This window comes from Rhineura floridana, chromosome 5, assembly GCF_030035675.1.
Source record: "Rhineura floridana isolate rRhiFlo1 chromosome 5, rRhiFlo1.hap2, whole genome shotgun sequence".
NCBI classification, from domain to species: domain Eukaryota; kingdom Metazoa; phylum Chordata; class Lepidosauria; order Squamata; family Rhineuridae; genus Rhineura; species Rhineura floridana.
The window spans coordinates 147,824,693-147,850,032 of NC_084484.1; the positions used below are offsets into that span (position 1 = coordinate 147,824,693).

Here is a 25,340-nt window from a genome sequence, read left to right on the forward strand (position 1 = left end):
TACAGCTGAAACAAAGGCTGAAAGAAACAAAGGGATTTAGGGTGCTTCCAGATGGGCTTTTACGGTGGGATTTATGTTCCTCATGCATGCTAGTTTTTCACAGTGTCCGCACATCACTGGAATCAAAATGCTAGCCTGTAATCATCCTCCCTTTAATCCAAATTTACCCTTTCTGTGGAAAATTTGATAAGCTAAAAAAATGCCATTTTTTGTCAATGCAGTATCAGAATGATCCATTTACAATATAAACCTCCATCTAGAAGCCCCCAAAGATATGCATGACTAGAACTTGGAAGCTGCAAAAGGGATCTCCAGGTACCGTTACCACAAAATTAAAACAATGAAGAGTCTTGTGGCACCTTAACACATTTATTATGGCATCCGCTTTCATAGACTAATAAATGTGTTGGTCTTTAATGGTAGCACAAGATTCTTTGTTGTGTTTGCTGCAAGAGACAACTACCCCTCTAGAAATGGTTACAACATTAAAGTCTGCAGTGTGTGTGCATGTACCACAGATTTGGGGACTGCAGGATTCACAGTCACTCACATTTGATCCAGATGCTTGCAAATGTACAGGGTTCATACAATTTCCCATTTCAACAATTCTGCAATATCAACTCATACCAGCCTTTTGTCAAAAGGATCTCAGGGGCAGATTACTGGCTCAGTTGCATAGGGATGTGTGAAAAAAATGCAAAGACCATTTGAAGATCACTTAACAAGGATCAGTATAATGTGGATTGATAATAGCATGAGCTTTAGTCAATTAATTGATTTAATTACATATATTTGCATATGAATGAACAATAGATTTGACAAAAAAACTTGTTTTTATATAATGCAACATATCTAAGCCTAAATTTAGGGATTGTCTTAGAAAAGACATGCCTCTGTGTGTGTGTGAGAGGGGGGGGGGCAAGGTCCTTTCTAAGAGGGGATTTGCCATCTACATTTCTGTATTTTAGAAAATCCTGTAATCAACAGCTTTTTAGAAAAAAATGGCACCTCATTCAAGTTTTTAAAAATCTGATGATTGTTAAGTTGATCAAATGATCTAACCAATTATTTAATGAAATTGCAGCCAATGGGGAACATTGGTTTTACTTCAGTGTTTCCTGCAGCAAACATAGGAGCCCTGTAGAATCAGACCAAAGGCTGGTCTAGTCCACCACAGTGGCCAGCCACATGCCTCTCGAAAGCTCACAAGCAGAACATGAGCACAGTATTACTCTCCCACTTGTGTCTTCCAACAGCTGGTTATCCAAGGAATATTGCCTCTGATAGTAGAGGTGCCATCAGAATGAATAGCCAATGATAGCCTTATTTTCCATGTATTTGTCTAATCCTCTTTTAAAGCCATCCAAGTTGACAGCCATCACTACATCCTGGGGTACAGAGTTCCATAGTTTAACTGTGTGCTGTCTAAAAGAAATACTTTTCATTTGCCTTGAATCTTCCAACATTCAGCCTCCTCACATGACCCCTATTCAAGTATCATGAGAGGGGAAGAAAAGCTTTTCTCTACCCACTTTCTCTATGCCATGCATTCTTTTCTACACCTCTATCATGTTCCCCCTAACTCATCATTTTTCTAAGCTAAAACAATAACACCCAAATGTTGTAACCTTTCCTCATAGAGGAGTTTCTCCAACCCCTGGACTTCCATATAAAGCATGGAGGTAAAATGCATGTCTTTAAGCACCTGGGCCTTAGGGATGGGGCAATCTGTCCATTTCAGCTTCTCTCTCTCATTTTTTCAGTCTTCAGTTCTCTACATTTCTGAATCAGTTCGCAATTTTTAAAGGCCCCAATATACATATTTTCTATGAATTTTGCGCAATATACTCATTTTTGCAAACCAGTTTTCTCTAATATAATGCATTTTGTATGTTATTTTCACTAATATATGCATGTTTATGCACACGTTACCCTAGCAGAAGCATTTTTGTACCTGTTACTTGGCTGGAGAACTGCATTGCAAAATTCAGAGAAGTGTGAATTTCAAAGGATGACTGGGTTTTGGTTCGCATATTGTTTCCAAAGGTGCAAATTAGGTGGATTTGCCTTTAAATGTGAACTGAATGGAATTTCTCCCCCATGATTCACCCCAAAAGATAAGAATGCCGGGAAAAACAGGAGTAGAAAAAGAGGAAGGCCAAAGAGGAGAGCTCGTTGCTATAGGGCGGTTTAAAAGCGTAATTAAATAAATAAAATAATAAATAAATAAACAAGAGATGGATTGATTCCATAAAGGATACCACAGACCTGAACTTACAAGATCTGAACAGGGCGGTTTATGACAGATGCTATTGATTTATAGGGTCGCCATATAAGTTGTAATCAACTTGAAGGCATAGAACAACAAACCATGAATGGGCCAGGATTCCTAGAGTGGACAACCCTGTTACATCCATCCTCTGCATGTTTGTTATGGGATGCACAGGTGTTTCCAGCAACACTTGTAAAATCTAGAGCTGCCTTTGTTAAGCTTGGCATGTTTTTACATGGCCGTTTTCTGCATTTTCTCATCCACTGACAAGATTCACACTAAACACCCAAGCAAACATGAGACTCAAATCTGTTTTTTTATTACGGAGGGCGGGTGCTTCCAGAAGGATGTGTCTTCTGCAGGCCCATAACAGGAGGGGGGTTCCCTTTTTAAACAAAAAATAAATATTACAGATTTTTTTCTTGCCTCCTTCCTATTTCCCCCTCCCCCTTTTAGGCTGGCTATAGGCCTGGTCTTGCAGGATCAGTGCTCTTCATGTACCCAAGTTTTTTGCAGCGTTCACACGACGTCGCTCGCATCAAAATGTTAGCCCATATCCCCCCTCTCCAAATTTAATCCAGATTTACCCCTTCTAAACCCTGGTGGCAACGGCCCGTTTGCAAATTTAGCCCCCTCCGGAAGCACCCTTCTCTGGACGCGCTTCTCCAGCGCTTCTTCGTTCGTGCCATCTGGGTGATTAAACGGTGTTAATGAAGGAAGAGAAGCTTTTTCCCTCCTCCTCCATCCCCCTCCCCCGTTTTCCAGTGCCTGCTGATATGTGCGCAGGTTCCTCATTCTCCAACCCGAGTTAGTGATCATGAGAACTGAAGCACCCTTCCGGTCCCCGTCGAGATGAAAAGGTGGGGCGTCGGAGGGGGAGAAGAGGGAGAGCTTTCCTGCTTGCCAAGCTTCTGCACCAGAAGAGAAAAAGACGCGTGCCAGGTTGCTCTTCATCCCGCTTCTCCCTCTTAAGGTGGCGCACCGAGGCTCTGCGTCGTCCGCCAGCCGCTGCCGTGCCTTTCCTCCGCCGGGGGCGGGGCGGCTCCTCGCCTCCTCGCCTCTTTCCACCACCCAGAGCCACAAGCTCGAGCGGCGTTCGGTGGCGCTGCTTTGTAAGGACGCTCCTGGGATCGGCTCCCCTTCAGTCGGCAGGAGGCTTCAGCAGAAGCCATCCGGGAGCGGAATCGCTCGAAAGCCGCCGCCGCCGCCGCCGCCACCACCAGTGGGCACGTGCTGCAGCCGGAGCCGGCAGACCTGTAACCTTAAAGCCGGAGGGACGGACTCCTGCCTCCCTTCTTTCCCATCCCATCCTGGAGAGGGGCGCCGCTGCCTTTACTCGCCAGGAGAGCCTCCTGGAGACGCTTACTCGCGTGTTCCTCGGGATCTTCCGAACTGACCCATGAAACCAACCGACGCATTTATTTTCTCAGGTAAGACACGGATGGAGAGGGAGATCTACATATTGAACAGATAGAACTTTACATTTATTATTATTATTATTATTATTATTATTATTATTATTATTATTTAAACGTGGGGTAGAGAATGCGACTTCGTGTGTGTATGTCTCTCTCTCTGGGGCACAATATTTTAAGGCAAATCCTTGACGTTGTCTCCTTTTTGCAAGAGATGGGACAGTCTTCTGGACACAGGGAACTTTAAAAGATGCTAGGTCAAGTGTATTTTTCATATGATTGTTATACCGGATCGAATACCCCCCTCCTTCTTTCCGTACTCTCCAAGTATGAGGAATCTTCTTTCCCCAGCAGATTTGACGGATCTGAGTGAAGGGGGGGAGAGGAAGGAGATTTGGAAATGTTCTTGCAAGGGTGGAATAGTGCCTTTTTCTAGATCTCTACCATATTTCATGCTCCAGTGAAACAATCTTAGGGGATATGATCTAATCCATTGTTTAAGCCTTCCATCATTAGGTGAGATGTCACCTATGTTTAACTAATGTCAAAGAGGGGGTGGGAAATAGATGTACTGGTGCAAATTGCTGGGGAGCCCCTTAACCGACAGAGAAAGAGGAAAGCATTGGCAGAGACAGGCAAGGAAGGACCTCCCCCCATATTCTCTAATTCCCAGTCAAATCTTCTCTTTTGTTTCATTTAAATAAATGGAATTACAAGTAGCGGGGGAGCCACAGTACTTAAAAAAAAAAAGAGATTCCAGGATGCACAAAAAGTCTAATTATGACAACTTAGCAAAATACATTAATCCAAGATTCAGAAACCATGCATAAGGTTGGGGGACTTTTTAAACGTTAAGTGGAAAAAAATCTTCTTGGTTTCCCTTTTTCCTTTGCCCTCGCTGTGGTTGTTTCTATTGAGTAAGCATCTTTCTCCTTTTCTAGGATGTAATTTTGTTTGGGGATAAATTTGATGAAGATAACAGCTTCGCTTTTCTTGCCACTCTAAACCACTCAGGTGCAAACGCAGGTCTAATTACCAAAATGAGAGATGTCCCACTTAGCATCCTTGCTCTCTGACTTGGAAGCCATAATCAGGTACAGGAGTAGACCAGTTGTAGTTACACATTAGCGAGAGGAAAGCACTCCGGATTTGCTCAGAGGCCTCTACGTGTTCCAGAGCTGAGTGGTGACATTAAAGAGATCCCAGAGCAAAGCCCTTGATGAGATGTAGTTTAAATTAATCTATGTATGAAGCATGCAACAGCAGGGAAAACCTAGAATCATTAAGTTCAGTACAGATGTGATACAGTAGCATGGAAAAGGTTTACCAGATGCACTGGATGGAAGGCATCCCAGCCTAGGTATGATGTCTGAGGATAAATGTTAGGCTATTAACATTTGAAAGGTGCTTTTGCACCAAGGAGAAGTTCTGCAGGTGCAACTTCTATTACAGCGTTGCAGTGACAGATAAGAAGCCATATCGGCTGAATATCTCCCCGCCACATGAATTTTAAAAGCAGAGGAGACCATTTTTGGATCATTTCCAGATTATTATCTGATAAAAGGAATCTTGCCCAATCTGAAGTGTAAGCAAAGGATTGTGAATAATGCTTTTGGTTCCTTTTTTTAATCTCCCAGGCAGCAGAGGGATGTTTCCCTGTGCACAAAGGGTAAGCTGCATATGGGTTTAGTGCTTCACGTGTTGCCTACTTCTGATCTGCTTCTACAAGACAAACCAGCTTTAGCAATCTAGCATTTCCCCCAGTCATGCCTCTGATTGAGAGGGCCTGGACAGGGGACTGTGGAGAAGAAGCCATTGCAGCTCTGATGATATATGTGGGCTGGGGGAGAGGGGGGAATCACATTCCAGTTAAGCTAACCTGATGTGGCTGTTTACATTCTGGACTGTGATGTGCTCAGAGGAAGTTGAGGGGATGCCATCCTGTTTTATCTGAGGCTATTACACAGCAATGGAAGATGCCAAGCAACGGCTGTGTGGGGCCAACAGAACTGGAATGGCAATCTGGGTTAAAGGAAGAAGCAGAGCTAAGTAAGGGAAGTGAAAGGCTAGAAGTAGAAGTAAATAGCTCAAGAGCGACCGGTAATGGCTGATTTCTCTAGACAGGAGCCCAGGAATATGGCTGCCTGGTCGCCATTGGTGACCATCAATTTAGTTCAAGTGACCAGCAGGGAAAGGCTCCTGTATACTCTGCCATGTGAGTAACGCTTCAACAACAACAAAAATCCTGCCAGCAACACAGGGAGACAGAGAAAATGCCCCTTTCAACATGATGCCTAGCTGTCTGACTTTGTGCTAAGATACAGCTGTAGTGTCACGGGTTATAAGCACATCCACCACCCGGTTCTTATTCTGTAAAATATTCTTGCCACGCAGTGGGTGCAAAAGGGGCACACTGTTGAGCAGGAAGCAGAAAGTGTCAAGTCTCTCTGGCAAATGCACACCAGTGCTGCCATGCCCAGGCACAGAGGCTGTGGACCCGTCCCACACTACACATTTAGGGGCACACCTAAAAATGTAACTTGCAAATGTGCAAAGCTGGTGTTTGGGAAAACGTGCATGGTCAGAGAGATGGGATTAGCTGTGTGATCAGTGGCAAACCCAGATTTGTTGCTGCATAATGTGTGGATCAGCCCTAGGGGAGAAGGGAGCATTAGAGGTTAAAGTGATGGTGTGTAAATGAAGCTCTTTCCAAGGGCTCCCAAACTTGAATTGCAGGAAAAAACACTGGAGGTTTGAGTTCCAGGCTATTGTAGAGCAGATGAAGAGTGGAGCAGCACCCTAAGCAAAGCATCCTAGCAAAGGGTGCTGCAGGTGGAGGTTGGGGCTGGGTTACCATTCTTTACTAGCTGTGTGCATGTATAACTGTGTATTGTATGTCGACAGCTACCAAGCCCTGTCTACATGTGATCTGTCCTCTGACCCAGGAACAAGTGTTACCTCTGAGAAAGCTGCACTTGCATCCAGGGGAGAATTGGATCCAAAGTCAAACCTTGTCCAGGGACTGAAGTCAAGCAAGATCTGACATTACATACACGGTTGCATTTTATGTGCGCATTTGAATAATGCAGGTAGCAGCTGCTGGGTGGTGGTTGATAATTATTGGGATTGCAGCAGGTGTGGAGGGGTACTATAACCCTTTCTTCCCATGCTGTGGTCCTGAAGAAAAGTGCTCCTCAAAAGCTGCAGTTTGCATTGGGAGGGAAACCCCTATTGTCATCTTTACCATTCATTAGCAGGTCCCAGGGCCGGTTACAGCAGTTTAAAACTCAGTATTAAAAACAATTAAAACAAATGACGATCACAGGGATCGGGTGGGTCCTGATAACATACATCTCAAGTGTCAAAGGCCAGGGTAATGAGGTGTGTTCTGGTGCCAGTGGGGGATTTTGTCCCAAATGCAAAAAGCAGCTTCAGAGGAGCAGTTTTCATCAGTACTGCAGCAGGGCAGAAAATAACTCCCAGACGGAGAACAAGCATCAATTGTGGAGCAAATTCTGACAGTAGCATAGTGGAATGGAAGTTGCCATGGTTCTGTTCTCGTAGGGTTCCTGTGCCCTAGAAAGCTGCCCGACAGATAGAAAAGTAATGTGCAGCTTCCCCATGCTGCTAGAACTACCATACCAACTACTGCTGCACCTCTTCCATATCTGTTGCGTATTGAGGTCTAACAGCTTCCAAAGGCACAGGAGTTCTGAAGAACAAAATATGACAGTCCTGCACCATGGAGCACAGACACCACTGACAATAGAAATTAGAAGGGTGGGTGATTTCACATTTCCTTTTAGCCCAGAAACTCTGCCCAAGTCAGATCAGAATTTCAATTTTTCAAACTTTCTGCCCAGCATTAGTTTGTATAATGGAATGCTGGAACAGAGTAACTATAGTATTCATCTATTATTTCTTTTTCTTTATTTTTTATCTTTAACATTTTTATTTATTTTATTTCTCCTCTTTGTCTTTCCTTTTACTGTTAGATTTACAAATGTAAAATTATAATAATTAAAAAACCCAGTGCGATTAACTAAAAGACTTTTTTTGCAAGGTCTCTTCACCTGATCACCTGAAGCAGTATAGTGACAGGGCATGATGGACCTCAGTCCACACAGCAATCCACAGGGCAGGAGGTGACATGACACAAAAGTCCCTACCCCTAGTTGTCACCATCCTTGGAACAGGGCCCCAAATGATGACCAGATCATGAGGTGAAAAACATTTGGAACATGGTGGTTCCTAAGGCATCCTAGCTCCAAGCTGTGAAGGGATTTAAATGTTAAGACCAGCACCTTGAACTGAGCCTGGAAAGTCATCGCTGATCAGCAACCAGTACGAATTGCATACGACTGGCATGATAAGATCAGATCACCGGCCAGCATAATGCTTTTTTTCTACTGGTGCAACAGAAATTTAGTAATGATCCTATCCTCATCCAACTGGTGTAACTTGAGGATAAGATTAGCTATGTATATGGCACGCTTTGTACCTAAGTGATGTTCATTGAGTGAAAGCTGTGGGTCTCCCTGTATGAGGCCCAGGAACAGAAAATGTGTGATTGTCATCTGAGTCTCACAGGAACAGCAGCAGCCACTTAGCATCACTTTCAATGCACTTAAGCCTGTACTGAATAAAAGCCTAGTGGGAGTAAGAGGAGGGAAACCTGCAGCAATTAAAACTCTATACCGTGTGTTTTGAAAGTCTATTGATGTTGAATTAAAAGCACGCTGTATACCAGAGCCAATCAAAAGTACCAGTAAGCTGAATAATCATTAATGAATCATTTCCACTTTTCAAGCAATTGTTGCCCTGAGAATGTAATTCTCCCTACTTGTAGAGAGAGCATCGCTGAAGCAAAACTGTAGCTACCTCTGGTGTGGAGGGAAGCAGATGGCTAGCCACATATCATGTTTGCACAAAAATGACACATAGGCCACTATGGGCATTGGCACAAATGCAAAAGAAGAAAGGAGTTCTGAATTTCGCATGCAGTGATTCTGCAATGATTCTGAATATGGCATGCAATGAACAGGAATTTTTGTTTGAAAGATTGATGCTCTGTAAATTCCATGGCATTTGTGTACTATAGTGACTGAGTCTGAGCAGTGATCTCATTCATATCTTTTCACTGGCCAAACTCACTAGATGCTTGCCTATAGTATACACAATTGTATGTGTGGCTGCTTGCCCACACAAAGAATAAAAATATGGGCCCATTTTACAGTGCTGTTTTAAGGATTACTGCAATTATGATTGTTATGTGCTTCGAATGCATTATATAAATGCTAGGCATTCTTAGTGAGCTCCCTTCATTTTAGCTAATACAAATTATCAACCTCCACTCCCAAAATTAGAAAATGTATTGAAATCTGCGAAATATTGTATCCCAGGGGAGAAACAGAAGCAAATGTTCTTCATATTGACTTTGGCGATTATTTATGCTAAATATTTGAAAGTCTGGATAAGATAGAGTTAAAAGGATGTGGGCATAAGTAGTTTTTAATTTAACAACCTTACTAAAATCCTGTAAAAAGACACTGAAGATTTGGTCCCCGGTGATTTGGTTTATAGAAAAGAGTCGTAGGATTTTGAGATATGAGCAAGGATTTTTGTTATTTTAAAGAAATCTTAAGTCTGGATCTCCATTGTCTCAATAAAATATTGTAGTGATAAGAAAGTTAACCATGTAGCCTTGTTTAAATTGTACCTTTTGTGTCATGTTTAATCTATGTTCTTCCTTTCTAATCTTTATCATGCTTTTTTTGTACTTTGATTTTTTTTAAAAAGCGTATTATTCACAGCCCGTTCTGAAATTTGCATGCTATTGTACTCCCAATGAGATAAGCAGGAGCCAAGAGGGTCCAAATGCACTCTTAGCCCCCTGCAGCTACCTCAGATCCTTGGAAGCTTCTAAACCCTACCTAGCAACCCCCTTTCCTTATCTGCACTTCCCTTGAAACCTCCCTGATGCAGCACCAGTATTAGTAGCAACAGGGAGGTCTCACTGGGTGCCCTGTACATGAGCCCTCCATTCTTCTTTCTCCCTCTGAGCACTTAACACTGAAACACCAAAGTTCCCGGCACCAGGGATCCTGCAAAATGTACATCTCCTCACAACAGTATCCTAGGCACAGGGAGTCCTGAGACATGTAGTTTCTAGGGCAGTTGATGCCTATATAGTACAAACTACTCAGTTGTGCTGAAAAATTATATTTCCCAGGACCCTTTGTCCACAGAATGCGTCCATTTCTAGGTGCTTCCAGATGGGGGCTTAATATTGTAAATGGGTTGTTGCCAACAGGTTTTTTTTAACTTATCAGATTTTAAATAGGAATTTTTTTATGCCAGTGACATCATGTGGACACTGCAAAAAAAAAAAAAACCTGACCCTGCATATGTGGGGAACACTGATGCCACAATAAACACTCATTTGCCAAGGGTTGTAATTCAGTGGTAAAGTATTTGCTTTACATGCAGAAGGTCCCAGGGTCAATCCCCAGCATGTCCAGTGAGGGCTGGAAGAGGCTTCCTCTGAAATCCTGGAGAGCTACTGCCAGTCAGAGTAGACAGCACTGAGGTAGATGGACCAATGATCTCACTTGATATAAGGCGGCTTCCTGTGTTCCTTGCCCATCTGGAAGCAGCCTCAGTGTTCAAGACATCAGGGAGCCAGAGGGCAACAGAACCACTGCAAAAGTACCTTTACTGAGGCCTTCACGTAGTCACCACCAATACGAGAGTAGGGGAAAGGGACCACTCCTGTGGCAGCGACTTGATGACAATGGCAAACTAATTATGAGTTAGGCCTGAACTTCACTGGAGTATGGGCTCAGTTTATAATGTGTTTTTTTGGGGGGGGGGCTCTCTCATTCACTGTCACAAGCCTCTCCCATTAATTCTTAACTTCAGCAGTCATTAACTGTTATTGAAGTACAGTTGTGTCTTCATGAGAAATGCAGCTTCATTATAGGCAGCCTTATAAATTGTACCCTTCCTGATGAAATGTGACGTTTTTGCAATATATAATGAATACTATCTAGTAAGAATGTCTCTTCTGCAGGTGCAAATGGAGCTACACAGAAGCACATTTGTGCTTTTATCCAGCACCCTCTTAGTTCATGGGAGAGATGTTCTTGGGGGATTCTGCCCAACTGTGGCATAAAAGTAACAATTATCCTGCAGGCTTTATGGGAAAGTGCATTCTTTCACTACTCATGATTCATTTCATTTATAATTCAGTGCTCCACGCACTGACCCACCCCCCCAATATGGAAGCAAATTTATTTTCCTGCAGACATTGACCCTTATTGGGATTCCAGAGACCAGTTCCACTTGCATATGTGGCCATGATATATGGATATATTCTTTGGATATCAAATGGATTTTCTTTTCCATTTTACAGCATGCCAGGTATGGTTTTTGTGTGTGTGTGTGTTTTGGGGTGGGGGGGTTGCAGCAAAGGCCCATTCAGGGCTTTTGTAAATACTCAGGATTTTGCCAGAATAGTGGAATGAAGTCACTGCTTAGCCATCACTCATCTTCCCCAATGATATGGCCCAGTGAGCATTTTCACTGTGCTGGCTTCTACTAGCATTGACATTCGAAATGCAGTTGTTGGTAGAGAGGGACAGCTCTCTTTACTCTAGCAAGCACAACTATTGCACTTGTTTTGCTTGGGGATGCAGGCCGTTGTGTCAAAAGCATATACAACAAGCAGGTCACAAATCCATCCTCCTTTACAAGCAAGTATGAGAAATAAGCACCACTATCTCTCTGTGCCACCCACATTCCATCCACATGAAGAGCTGTCCCTGGCAACAAGGTTAGCTCCACCTTCCTCCTTTAATGAGGTAAAAGGACTGGAGGTATTGTCTGCTGAATTAAAGTACTGAAGTCCTTTGGGGAAGGGCTATAGCTCAGTGGCAGAGCATCTGCTTTGCACGCAGAAGGTTCCAGGTTCAATCCCATGCATCACCAGGTAGGGCTGGGAGATCATCCTCTCTGAAATCCTGGAGAGCTGCTGCCAGTCAGTGTAGACAATACTGAACTAGATAAACCAATGGTTTGACTCAGTATAAGATAATTTCCTAAGTACAGCAATCTGCAACAATTGCCAGGCAATAACCTGCTGTGTGAGACTTCACCTTCTAATTTCTTACATATGGAGCTGATGTTAAAGGGTCAGCTACAGAAGCTGGTTGAAAAGTTGACAGCCTTACTCTGTCTGGAAAATCCAGCAGCTTCTATTAAAGGATTATTGGTTTCATTTGCATCTCGCCCTTCTTCCAAGAACCTCTGGCTAGTGCCCTTCCCTGTGGGGAAGGTTAGGCTGAGGGGTCGATCACTTAGGCTGCAAGCTTAAGCCCAAAGACTAGGCCACTGATCACTAGTAAAGATGCACAGGATTCTGTGTGTTTCATGGGCGAGGGGATTTGAACTCAAGTTGAACCTCAGCCCAAGCCAAACTATATTGCCTCTCATTGCTATCATACCTGTGTTCCAACAATATCCCTATCCAGGGAGCATGGCTTAATCAGAGCTGCTCAGTCAACAGCTTTCCATCAGGTCTCATGGCGTTCTGTTTATTGGATCACCCACTGCATCCTGACTTTGCTTTCAGCAGCACCAATTCTCTTTTAAGTCAGTAATATTTCACACTGGGCACAAACTAATCTAATAAATCTCCAAAGAGCTTCCTGAATCATATGACAAAAACAGATTGCCGATGGGGCTTCTTCTACCATACTTTTTTCTGCAAAGAATGGGGAAGACAGACTATGATGTGTGACATGCCAATCATCTAGTTTGGCTCCGTGTTTGAAATACAACTCCAGGGTAACCTTCTGTATCTTCTGTTGGTTATGTGGTGCTTGCGGCAGCAGCAAGAGCATTTGTAGAACACCAACACTTGTTTGGGAGTTGCAGATTTACGGTTCAATAGTCTTGCTGTTTCCTAGCTCCACAACATTGCTCCGTTTCCTCTACCACCCCACAGCCATAGCACCAAGGGTGCTGGGATGCCATCAGCAGCTGTGATAAGCAACTCCTGATTATTATTTTTCTAACCTACCCCTCCCAGCCTTTGGAATCTCAACATCCCAAACTCTGATACCCCTGTTTTACAGCACAAACCGTTTAATAATAAAGAGCAAACAGGCACAGGGGTTTGCAGGTGCCACCAATCAGCTGACTGGCAGTGCCTGCAAACCCTGCTTCCTTTGCCTGTGTGGTATGAAATCAAAACAATGTGGGTTCAGGCACAGGAATTAACAAGCTGATCTGCAGTATCGCAAATTCCACTTTGGGCAGGAAACTATGTCTTGATCTGACGTCTGTAATCAATTGGTTACATAAGGAATGAGATGATATAGGTGGATGTAGTTTAGGGAAGCCTTGTGGGCCAAATTAGGACCCCTAGTGGGCCTTATTAGACCTGCAGGGCAGAGGTACTGCACTGCTGGTTTAGAGTTACAAGAATAAACGTCGAGCTCACATCCTGTCTCCTCCCAGTTTAGTGTTACAAGAATGAGCCTCAGTCAGCCTTGGGCTGTCACACTTGGGCTGTCCGTTACAGCACAAAGGAGAGTTTGGAAGCTTTTGCTCCCATTTTCGATTAACCATAGCTTGCTATGGCAACAAACCCAGGCACACTGTGGTTAATCAACAGTGGTTAGTTGAAACAAGCCAATTTCTAACCACAGTTTATAAAGCTGGCTTGTTTCAACTAACCATAGTTAAGATTAAGTACAGTTTTGAATTTGGACATTGCTGGAGTCACATTACACCTGTCCTTAAGAACTGCACTGGCTGCTAATACGTTTCCAGTCTGAATTCAAGGTACTGCAGGTGGCTTGCAAAGCTATGAATGACTTGGGACCTAAATATTTTCGGGAGTGTCTCTCCCTGATTCAGGCCAATGACCCATCTAGTCCAGCATCCTGTTCTCACAATGTTCAACCAGTTGCCCATGGGAAACCCATGAGCAGGATCTGAGTGCAAAGAGCACTCTCCCCTTGTGTGGTTTCCAGCAACTGGTATTCAGAAGCATACTGCCTCTGACCATGGAGGCAGAGCATAGCCATTTTGACTAGTAGCCATTATCCTCCATGAATTTGTCTAATCCTCTTTTAAAGCCATCCAAGTTGGTGGCCATCAGTGCCTCGTCGGAGTGAATTCCATAGTTTAACTGTGTGATGTGTGAAGAATAACTATGCGCTGCATGGAGATGTACTTTCTTTGTTTGTCCTGAATCTTCAGCTTCATTGGACGTCCATTTATTTATTTAATATCCCGCCCTTCCTCCAGCAGGAGCCCACGAGTCCTAGTGTTGTGAGAGAGGGAGAAAAACTTTTCTTTATCCACATTCTCCATGCTATGCATAATTTTATACACTTTGGAAGCATACTGCCTCCACTTATAGACGCAGAGTATAGCCATTAATAGCCTTTTCCTCCATGAATTGGTCTATTCCTCTTTAAAATTCATCCATATATATCATGTGGTGTTCAGCTGGTGCCTGCTGCTGGCATATAGGTGCCACCTTGGAACATGGCTTTTTGCAAAGACTTTTCCAAATTATTTATGCTCAGGCAATGTTTCATATATGGTAGTTTTTATGTATTTCTGTTATTTTTACTGGTATGGACTTTGAATTGATTGAAGTTCCTTTGTTTTTTTAAGTTTCTCTCTCCACGTGGGGGCTGTTTGTAGTGACATTTGTGGAAGAGACCTGCCCAATTATGAGAATGGAGGGAGGGGCTCAATATTAATCACATGTGTGTATTATAGCCCTGTTTCCAGTACTAATAGTAATCATCATCATCATTTATTAAAGGTGCTTCATGAGGGGACAACTGAGAATAGAGAGGCAGTAAGGTGATCAGTCCTTTCTACTCTTACTATTTTTCCACTTTAAGATTCATCTTCTTCCCAATGGCTTTTCCCCTTGCAGGGTTTTGTATGTATATTTGCAAGGGAGAACCCACATTTGTGACCCTGTAAGGGGAAAAGCTGCTCAGGAGGCACTTTGCAGCTGGAAAAGGGCTAAGCGCTCTTTCTCTGCTCTCAATAATCCCCTCCCATGATGGTATTTCTTTCTTTTTTAAGAACACCAGTATACGTGCATCTCTCTCTCTCTCTCTCTCTCTCTCTCTCTCTCTCTCTCTCTCTCTCTCTCTCTCTCTCACTCACTCACTCACTCACTCACTCACACTCACACACACACACACACACACACACACAGCACTTTCATAAATGGTCAGGCATATTTCAAGAGTTATAATTCAAACAGCTCTCTTCATCCCAAAGTGTGTGAAGTGCAGAAAGCAGATTGCACAAATTGGCCCTAGGCAGGAGGGATTCTGGGACAGCCCAGTACAATCATTCGTAAGATTAAGTGTTTTAAAAATGGTAAACAACTGTTGATTTCACGGGTTGTTGTTTCTGAGCCAACAGAAATCGGTGAGAGGATCCTGTCTCACAGAGCTGAAAGGGATGGGGTTTTTTTTAATGGTTAAAAGCATGTGAGTTTCATGCTACATTATCTAAAAAGTAGGTGTCTTGCAATTAAGCGCAATTTCTTCATGGAGGAAAACCACCTTGTGTCATTGAATGGGAATGAAAATCCTTGTGACTGAAAATAATGCAGCTTTAGCCATTATGGGGCTGCTTGTCAATTCCATGCAGAAATTAAGCATACTTTGTTAAAACTCTATGCTCAAAACACCAACAGACACAACAGGTTTCCTGCTGATGGAGAGCAAACATTTGGATTCATCTGAATCTGACTGCGCAGTGTATAATTTGCGCTGCCCTTTACTTGTTTGAAAGGAGACTGTAATCAGCTGTGAAGCCTGTTTGAGACATTTTTTCATGAACCACACTGGAATTCAAAGGCCAACTGTACAGTTCTGTGCTGATTGTGTTTTAAGTTGTCCCAGGTATTTCACTCCATGGCTGCTGTTCTGATTGCTCCCTGTGTGAAGTAAAGCAATGTAATGGAAGGAGAAAATGAGCATTCATAAAATTTAAATGCTTGATGCAGACCCAGCAAGGCTAGCTGTAATGATACAAGGTTATTGGGTTTATGTAGCAACCTATTACTGTTTTGTGTGTGTGGGGTGTTTTTTTAAGCAATTTTGTTAGGGGAAAGTGCTATAAGCCAATTACAGACTTCAGTTGCATGGACACTATTTATTTATTTATTATTTCCTGTTCTTCCAAAGGAGCCTAGGGCAGCAAACACATAAGTGATTAAAAATCTAAAAACAATTCCAGTACATATGCAGACTTGGATGAAGATCTCCACTTCAAAAGTTTGTTGAAATAGGAAGATGCCAAAAAGACAAGAGAGATAGCAACTGTCTAATGTTTACGAAGAGGGAATTCCAAAGGATAGGTGCCACCACATTAAAAGCCAGACTCCTATAATGTACAGAATGGACCTCCTGATGAGATGGTATCTGCGTGAGCCCCTCTTCTGAAGAACTCAATGATTGATTGGGTATATAAGGGGTGAGAACAATCTTTTAGGTATCCTGGTCCCAAGCTGCATAGGGCTTTATATACCAGAATTAGCATCTTGAACTTAGCTCAGTACTTAGGGATGTATTCAACTAAGACCTACTCAGAGCAGACCCACTGAAATTAATGAACCTAAGTTAGTCAAGTCTATTAACTTCTATGGGTCTATCTGAATAGGACTAGCACTGAATACCACTTTATGTCCAAACATTACATCTCTACTGTGGAAAGTTGCCTATCAATGAGCCATGATACACTTCTCTAGTGGTCTTTGTTAAAATACTTATTAGAAATGGGACACCTGTAGCAAAATGTTGTAGCATGGAGTACTCTTGTTCAGGATGCCCCGTTCCATTCTGATGCCCCTCTCCAGCAGTCAGTCAGTCAGCATTTTGTGGCCACTGAGCATTCTGTCTTATTGGGTTAATTTTCCTGCCCCTACAGAATTGTGTACTTTTCAAACTTTGAAGTATCTTCAAGCCTGTTGATGCTCCTTCATGCGTGTGTGTGTGTGTGTGTGGTGTCATTTTGGCTATATAGCAATTAGTGCTCAGATCACTGAGATTACCATTAGCATATACAATTTATATAGCACCAGCTGAATACATGGCACTTTCTAGAGTGTCATAACTTACACACAAAAATTAGGTCTTTGCCCCAAGGAATTTGTACTCCAACGATCCACAGAAGGGAAGACAAAAAGGTAATGCAGAAAATCTTCACTGCTTTTGGTCCATGTAGACAAATTAAATCACGAGTGTGAAAGCAATGGTGACTGTCTCCTTTCCCAGTGCATGTGGCCAGGGAGCAGGGAGACTGATGCTGTAGCCTAGGAGACAGCTGCCTCTCCCCCTGCTTTCTCTTCTTTGTGGCTTTCTTTCCTCCCTTCTATGCTATATGCATCCCAGCGCTAGACAAACCCCCAAAGCTTGTTTTTCCATTCCTTGTGTGGTCCACTCTACCTCTACCAGGCAAGTAGGAAGGCTTAGGTTATGCCTTAATGATGCCTAACTACTTTTTTAATATGCCCATTGCAATGAATGAGATCCCCTTTGGGATCTGATCTGGTTTCTTCAGTGAAAGAAGAGTCAACGTCTGTAAAGCAGAGCCACATGGACCAAGTGAATGATGGGCTTCTTACCTATGTCAGTGTCACAGGCCTCCAGGGAGGGCTTTCTCATTCTCTCTGTTCATGTGTCAGGGGCATGGATTCAAATCCTTGTTAGTGGTGCTACAAGTGCATAGCGAGGTATGATAATCATTCTGGATAAATGGACACAGAATAGAAGAGTGTGGGTTTATGATGTTTTATTATAATGATCAAATAGTTTAAATGCTTTGAATAATTTGAACAAATTCAAAATTTGTTTATAAATGCTGACTTTTTAGTGCAATTCCATTTTACTTATTTACTGCATGTATATCCCATCTCCCCTCCAAATTTGGACCTCAAGACAGCTGGCCTTATTTACTGAACATTCATTCTGATTTGCTTGCACAAAGCTTATGAAGAAGTTAAGACTGTGTGGTCTTTAATGAGCATTTGTTCTGAATTCATAGAATAGTAGAGTTGGAAGGGGCCTCAAGTCCAACCTCCTGCTTAATGCAGGAATCAAAGTTACCCGACAGGTGGCTGTCCAGCTGCCTCTTGAATGCCTCCAGTGCTGGAGAGCCCACTACCTCCCTAGGTAATTGGTTCAACTTTTGTGCTACTCTAAGGATGTTTTTCAGATGTTCAGCCAAAATCTGGCTTCCTGTAAATTCCTGTAGATTGTTTGTGGGGAGGTGATACGACAATGAATAATCTTTCTGATTTGGTTGTGCGTGCTTATATGCCTTCCCTATTAATCATTCATTCATCCCACACTTTTCAATGCATTTCTCCATCACTTTTCTATCCACTTTTCTTTTAAGTGGATCTGTTGTCCTAAGCTGATAGAGTCCTTTAATTGCACAAACCTAACTTTAGAGAATGTGCTTGAATCCCTACCGCAAAACAGTGACAGTGTGGAGGCACCCAGTGTATATAGGCTTCCTAGACAGTCTCCCATCCAGGTAAAACCCTATTAGCTACTATCAACCTCCTGTGGTGCACCAGCTGCCTTAAAAACACTTTAACACTGATGCCACAGAATGGAAAGGAGAAACGACTGCAGCCATTTGTTCAATCTCAGACAGTCCCTCGAAGCCAGAGAACAAGGTGGGCAACAATTTTCATTGACTTCCAAGTTGTCCTGATACGTGTATGCAAATTCCTGAAGTTCAGCAGAGTGCTCATGTTATTTCTGCTTTAGTGATGGGCTTTCCCTTCTTGATTAACACACCTTCTCCTTATTTATTCTCTGAGCATAAGGAAGAAGGTACCCCAGCTTCTGATGCTGTTTTGGATGCCTCCCTTACCTCCCCCTCCCTGGTTTTGGATGCAGTACCAACTACAGACTCCCCCAGCTTGGCAGACTTCCTAGGATGAGACTCCACAATTGCTGGCTACTTCAAGCCAGAAATCAATCAGCCGGGAAAATCCTTCTGTCTGGCACTCAGAGAATCAGTAGCTTGTTTCCACGAGGCTTCAAGGCAGGAGTGTGATGAGTTGGGAGGAGGCGTTGTGAAGGAATTGGGGAAGAATGCCACTTTATTTGAATGCAATTGACAACTCAGAAATATCAGCAGAAAAGAAATGCCCTTGTGTTTTGAGAGCATCTCCCACTCCAGGCCTCACCTGCCCTTTGAGCACATCACTGCACAATGCTGTTGTTGTTCTTCTTGGTGTAATTACAACAGCGGTTCCCAAACTTTTTTTCCCAAACGGACCACTTGAAAATTGCTGATGGTCTTGGTGGACCACTTAAAGATTTTTCTGCCTGTTGTAGCCATTGTAATGTGCTGTGCTAGGGGCGGTATGATTTTTAATTGTAATTTTATTGCTTTTTTATTTCTAATATTGTATTTTATTGTATTATGGTTTGCATTCCATAGAATTCAAACTGTAATGCAATAAAATACAAAAAATAAAAAATAAATAAAAGGAGCAGCAAAAATACAAATAAAAATCAGTATGAATGTTTAAAGCAGACATGCCACGGACCACCTGAATGAAGCACTAGTGGCCCATAGACCACAGTTTGGGAACCCCTATATTACAGCAAAAAAAAGCCACCAACAACTATAAACCCAAAAGCAGTAATTGAAAAAGGCAAGTTAAGTTTGAAGATCAAGCATGCAATCGGGGGAGAGGGTTACAGCCACACACCCTCACATGTTCCATACTTGCCTTTGCAAACATGTTTGTCATGTTCATACCTCAAATTTTTATGTGTATGCTTAAGGGCACAATCTTCTTCTGAAGATCATTGCCCTGCCCACTTTTGTCTGTGGTCCCACCCAAGACTGGCATGTGGCATCCAGAAGGTTCCCCAAGAGGGAACACAGCCCTTGAGTAGACAAAGGTTCCTCAGCCCTGGGCCTATAGGAGTCAGTAGAAGCCCAGTTATGCCAACAAAATGCTGGATATCAGGGGAGTTCTATCGGACAGACAGACCAATGGAACTCCCCTGATATGCCAGTGGAACACTTAGCCAGTGAAGTTCTTTCATGGTAGAATGGTTAAAACAAAGGGGGGTGTCTTGGGTGGCACAGAAGGAGCATACTTACATTCTTACCTAGTGGGGGCTGGTGACTCCATGTCAGGGGGGCAGTGGAACCTTGGACAGCTTCTTGAAAGTTTGGACTAAAACCTGGAAATGATTCCACTGCCCCACTGACATGGAGCCACCAGCCTCCACTGCTGTATCCGCAACCCCTTCAATATATGGCCATTCCCCGACATTGCACCCATCCCAGCCCTGGTAAAAAATATTTCCTTCCATTGATTGAACCACGGACACGTCAATTGTGTTGACAGTGCATGTTGAATGAGGCTACAACTCTCTGGGCTCATGATGTGCAGACTTGGAGCTCACAACAGGGAACTCGGGTGATGAAAAACTATGCAGAAAGGACATTTTGGGGAATTCAGCTCAGCAGTATTTATCAGTTATTTATTTAATTGATTATTCAATTTATATCCTCTCTTTGAAGGAGCTCAAGGTGTTGTGCATGGTGCACCCACTCTTCATTTTATCCTCATAAGACCTCTATGAGATAGGTTGTCTGAGAGATAGTGACTTACTCTAGGTCACCCAGTGAGCTTCATGGCTGAGTGGAGATTCGAACCCTGGTGTCCCGGGTTATAGTCCACCACTCTAACCACTTTGCCATACTGACTCTCCTGCTGATAGAACACACACTTAAGCTTTCTCAGGACCATTCAGCCCTCACGAAAGGGGGGGGCAATTTTGGCCAGTTTCAAGTGAGTGAACATGAAAAATAAAATTTTCAGATGGGTCCTTACTATTTTAGGATGTGGCAGCAGAGCTTTTTTTTTAAGAAAAAAAACCCCAAGAAGCTTGAAGTAGAGACAAGGCTACAAGAACCAAGAATGGACTTCAGGAAAGCTGATTTAATAAAATCAGAACAATGATAAGTAAGGTTCCATGGCCAGAGCAACTAATGAGAAAAGGAGCCCAAGATGGATGGGAGGTTCTAAAATAGGAAATTCAAAAGGCACAATGGCAAACAATTCCATCGAGGAAAAAAAGTGGAAGACAGCAGAAGAAGCCAATGTGGCTTCACAGAAAGCTTAAAGATGACCTGAAAACAAAAAAGGATACATACAGGAAGTGGAAGGAAGGCCAGGCCACAAAGGAAGAATACAGACAAGTAGCACAGAATTGCAGGGATGGCGTCAGGAAGGCTAAAGCTGAGAATGAGCTGAGGTTAACAAGAGATGCCAAAAGCAACAAAAAGCTTTCTTCAGGTGCATCCATAGTAAAAGACAGACAAAAGAAATGGTGGTACAGCTACTCAATGAGGATGGCAAAAAGATAACAGATGACAAAGAAAAGGCAGAAATGTTCGATTTCTACTTTAGCTCAGTCTTCTCCCAAAGCAGAGCTTGGAAAAGTTACTTTTTTGAACTATAACTCCCATCAGCCCCATCCAGCATGGCCACTGGATGGGGCTGATGGGAGTTGTAGTTCAAAAAAGTAACTTTTCCAAGCTCTGTCCCAAAGTAAGTTTCCATGGCCTATGGTCTATGGCCCTCCTGGGAAACGTGAAGGTCAAGCTTGAGTCTGATAAGACAAATGGTCAAGGAATGCCTGATCATTTTGAACAAGTTCAAATCTGCAGGGCCCAATGAACTGCATCCTAGAGAATTGAAGGAACTGGCTTAAGAACTCTTGGAACCACTGTCTATTATCTTTGTGAAATCGTGGAGGATGGGTGAAGTGCTGGATGATTGGAGGAGGACTAATGTTGTCCCTATCTTCAAAAAGGGCAAAAAAGAGGAACCTGGGAACTACAGACCAGTCAGCCTGACATTTTCCTGGGAAAATTCTGGAGCAGATTATAAAGCTGTCAGTCTGTAAGCACCTTGAAAACAATGCAGTGATTACTAGGAGCAAACATGGATTTATCAAGAACAAATCCTGCCAGACTTATCTCATTTTTTTATTGGGTGAATTCCCTTGTAGACTGTGGGAATGCTGTGGACATAATATATCTCAACTTTGGCAAAGCTTTTGACAAAGTATTCCATGACATTCTGATTAGCAAGCTAGCTAAATGTGGGCTGGATGGAACAACTATTAGGTGGACCCACAGTTGGCCACAGAATTGTACTCAAAGAGTGCTTATCAATGATTCATTCTCATAGTTGGAGGAGGTAATGATCAGGGTACTGCACAGCTCGGTTCTGGGGCTGTTGCTCTTCAACATTTTTATTAATGACTTGGATGAGGAGGTGCAGGGAATGCTTTTCAAAATTAAAGAAGATTCAAAATTGGGAGGGATAACTAATACACTGGAGGACAGAAACAGAATTCAAAGTCATCTTGATACGCTGGGGCATTGGGCTGAAAACAGAATGAAATTTAACAGGGATAAGTGCAAAGTTCTAAACTTAGGAAAAATAAACCCAATGCACTGTTATAAGATGGGGGGGGTGCCTGGCTCAGCAATACTACATGTGAGAAGGATCCTGGAATTGTTGTTGATTGCAAGCTGAATATGCACCAACAGGGTGATGTAGCTGCAAAAAGGGCAAATTCTATTTTAGGCTGCATTAACAGAAGCATAGTTTCCAAATCACATGAAGTACTAATTTCCCTCTATTTGGCACTGGTTAGGCCTCATCTTGAGTACTGCATCCAGTTCTGGACACTGCACTTTAAAAAGAATGTCGACACACTGGAACAAGTTCAGAGGAGGGCAACAAGGATGATCAGGAGACTGGAAACAAACCATGTGAGAAGAGACTGACAGCACTGGGCATGTTTAGCCTTGAAAAGAGAAGACTGAGGGGAGCTATGATAGCACTCTTCAAGTTCTTGAAAGTTTGCCACACAGAGGAGGGCCAGGAACTCTTCTCAGTCATCCCAGAATGCAGGACATAGAATAATGAGCTCAAGTTAAGAGGAAGCCAGATTTCGACTGAACATCAGGAAAAACCTCCTAATTGTTGGAGTAGTACGACAATGGAACCAATTACCTAGGGAGGTGGGTTCTCCAACACTGGAGGCATTCAAGAAGCAGCTGGACAGCCACCTGTCAGGTATGCTTTAAGTTGAGCAAGGCTTGGACTCGATGGCCTTATAGGCCCCTTCCAACTTTACTATTCTATGAACTAATCTGACAGCATGACAATCTATTTCTACAAAATGGCCCAATATATCTTTGCTGGGGGCATTGCTCGGCTGCTTTTTTAAAGAAAAGATGGCTGCCTCCACTGCTTCTGGATCTTAGTTTGAAGAATGTTGCCTTCCATGACTGCTTTTTTGTTTACAAAAATGACTAGGGCAAAGTGCATGTTACATATCATTTGGTCCATAGAGGTACACCGCAAAGATATAATCTGTGAGCTGGTCCACAGGCCAACAATTGAAGTATGGTAACATATTACAGTGAATCCATCTGTAGCATTTGCTCACATGGTGAGGAAAAAAGAGGACCACCCTCATCACCTCTACCTGTGCTATTGCTGTGTGACAAGCACCATTCTCAGGCAAGGCCAGACTTAGATTGGAGATCAGGCGCAAGGCAAGGCTGGCTGCACAACAGGAGAACAACATTCTGATGTTGCTGCAGCAAGAAACAAACTGACACTGAGCCCTATATAGCAGCTGCTGTAACAGCAGCATCCTAATTAGTAGCCCCACCTGCCCTGGAAGGTGCTTACTTTATTTAAAGGGGCTCAGCTTGCAGCCTTAGTCTTCTGCTGTAATGGAGTGGAGGAGCATCTGGTCTTGTAAGGGGCTTCTGTACCAAACTCCTCCAAGACTGAAGATTGGTATTGCCACATCTTCAAACTAGAAGGGCACTGGTCCTGCACGCTCATCTGGTGGCAGCATTTCTGGGGCTGACCCTGCGTTTCCTTCCCCTTCTAGTTCAGCGCAGGGGATGCCACTCAGTCCTGCTGCTGACTGACACAGTAATTTTGGGACTATACCACCCTGGCCATGCTGAGAAACCATGGACTGGAGTTTCATAGCAGCGGGCTAAAAATATAGAGGAGCATTTGTAAATTAGGAACACAGGAGACTGCCTTCAACCAAATCTGACCATTGGTCCACCTAACCCAGTATTGCCTACTACACTGACAGGCAGCAGCTGTCCAGGATTTCAGACTCAGGTCTCTTTGCCAGCCCTTCCTGGAGATGCCAGGGATTGAACCTGGCACCTTCTGCATGCAAAACAGATGCTCTAATACAGAGCTATAGCCTTTCCTCAACTCCAGACTGTAAGGAGATTCAGACTGCTTCAAAACAGGGTTTTTTTCCCTAAAGGAAAATCAAAGGACACCTACAGTATATAATAATATACCGTTTTTATGCCTTTTTCTTCTCTCCCCTCCTTTTTTTTTGCGGGGGGGGGGCTAAAGTGCCAATACTCTTGCTAAGCAGCTTGTATTGGTTTTCTCAAGCTCTGTCTAGTCTTGTTTTCTTCTCTTCTGTTACACAATGCCCGCTTTTTGTTGCCTTTCATCTCCATGGGCTGTTTTCCCAACCCCGCTCCTCAAATCTGCACAAAGGTGAAAAGGAGAGAGGTGCGCGGATGGCTGTCCTGTGTCTGCTGTTTTCTCTCCCCACCTCCGATATGAATGAGGCCCTTCATGTGCTCCTCTAGAGGAAACACAGATGCTTTTGTTTGGCGGGCTTGTAGGATAGGATGGAATTAATAAATCAGGGAGCTGATGTTGTACTGCTACATTCTTGCAATTTCAAGGCGAGAGGATGAAAGAAAAGTTAATTTGTCTTCAGAGAAACTGCAGATGCCCAGCCAAAAGTTTTCCCCACTTTGTTTTCTCATACGCCATTCCTTTGATTATTTTTCCCTCTCATATTCAACCTTCCCCTTTTCACCTCTCCTCCATAATTCATCTCTGCTTTCTCGTAAGAAGCTGCCTTATACAGAGTCAGACCATTTAGTCCATTTTAGCTCAGTATTGTCTATAGGTCTCCAGGGTTTCAGGCAGGAGATATTCCCAGTCTTACAGACCTGAACTTACAAGTTCTGAACAGGGTGGTTCATGACAGATGCTCTTGGAGGTCACTGATTCATAGGGTCACCTTAAGTCATAATCGACTTGAAGGAACATAACAACAACAACCTGGAGATGCCGAGGATTGAGCCTGGGGCTTGCATGCAAAGCAGATGCTCTACCACTGAGCTGTGGCCTTTCTCCCTTTGTCTCCATGTGCTGCTTCACTGTGTTGCATTGTGCATCTTTCTCCATCATGCTCACCTTGCTCTTCACAACACAATTCCTTCTTCTATTGTTGTTTCCTCCCTCATTCTTGCTCTTTCTTCATGACCCAAAGAACATTTGCAGGCAAAATAGGCCTGTGACCAAATCCAGCAGTGCCAGGAACAGCTGTGCTTGCTTATCAATTCAGGGGAATGGCTTTCCACATTCAGATGGTTGTTCCTGCAAACCAGGTAAATCTTTTCACTCACTGTTATGATAATATTAAAGCAATCAGGCATACCAATGTCTGATGGACAAGTGGTCAAGGATGCAA

General features: G+C 43.2%; 1 protein-coding gene across 3 annotated transcripts in view; it reads left to right on the forward strand.

Annotated features, from left to right (window-relative positions):
* The first annotated feature begins 3,094 nt into the window (after nucleotides 1-3,094).
* Nucleotides 3,095-25,340, forward strand: part of LOC133385416 (galactosylgalactosylxylosylprotein 3-beta-glucuronosyltransferase 1-like) — a 94,896-nt gene continuing 72,650 nt past the window's right edge. For all 3 annotated transcript variants that reach the window (XM_061628386.1, XM_061628387.1, XM_061628388.1), the window contains exon 1: nucleotides 3,095-3,702. The gene's annotated coding sequence lies outside the window, so the exon portion shown is untranslated. The remainder of the gene's footprint in view (nucleotides 3,703-25,340) is intronic.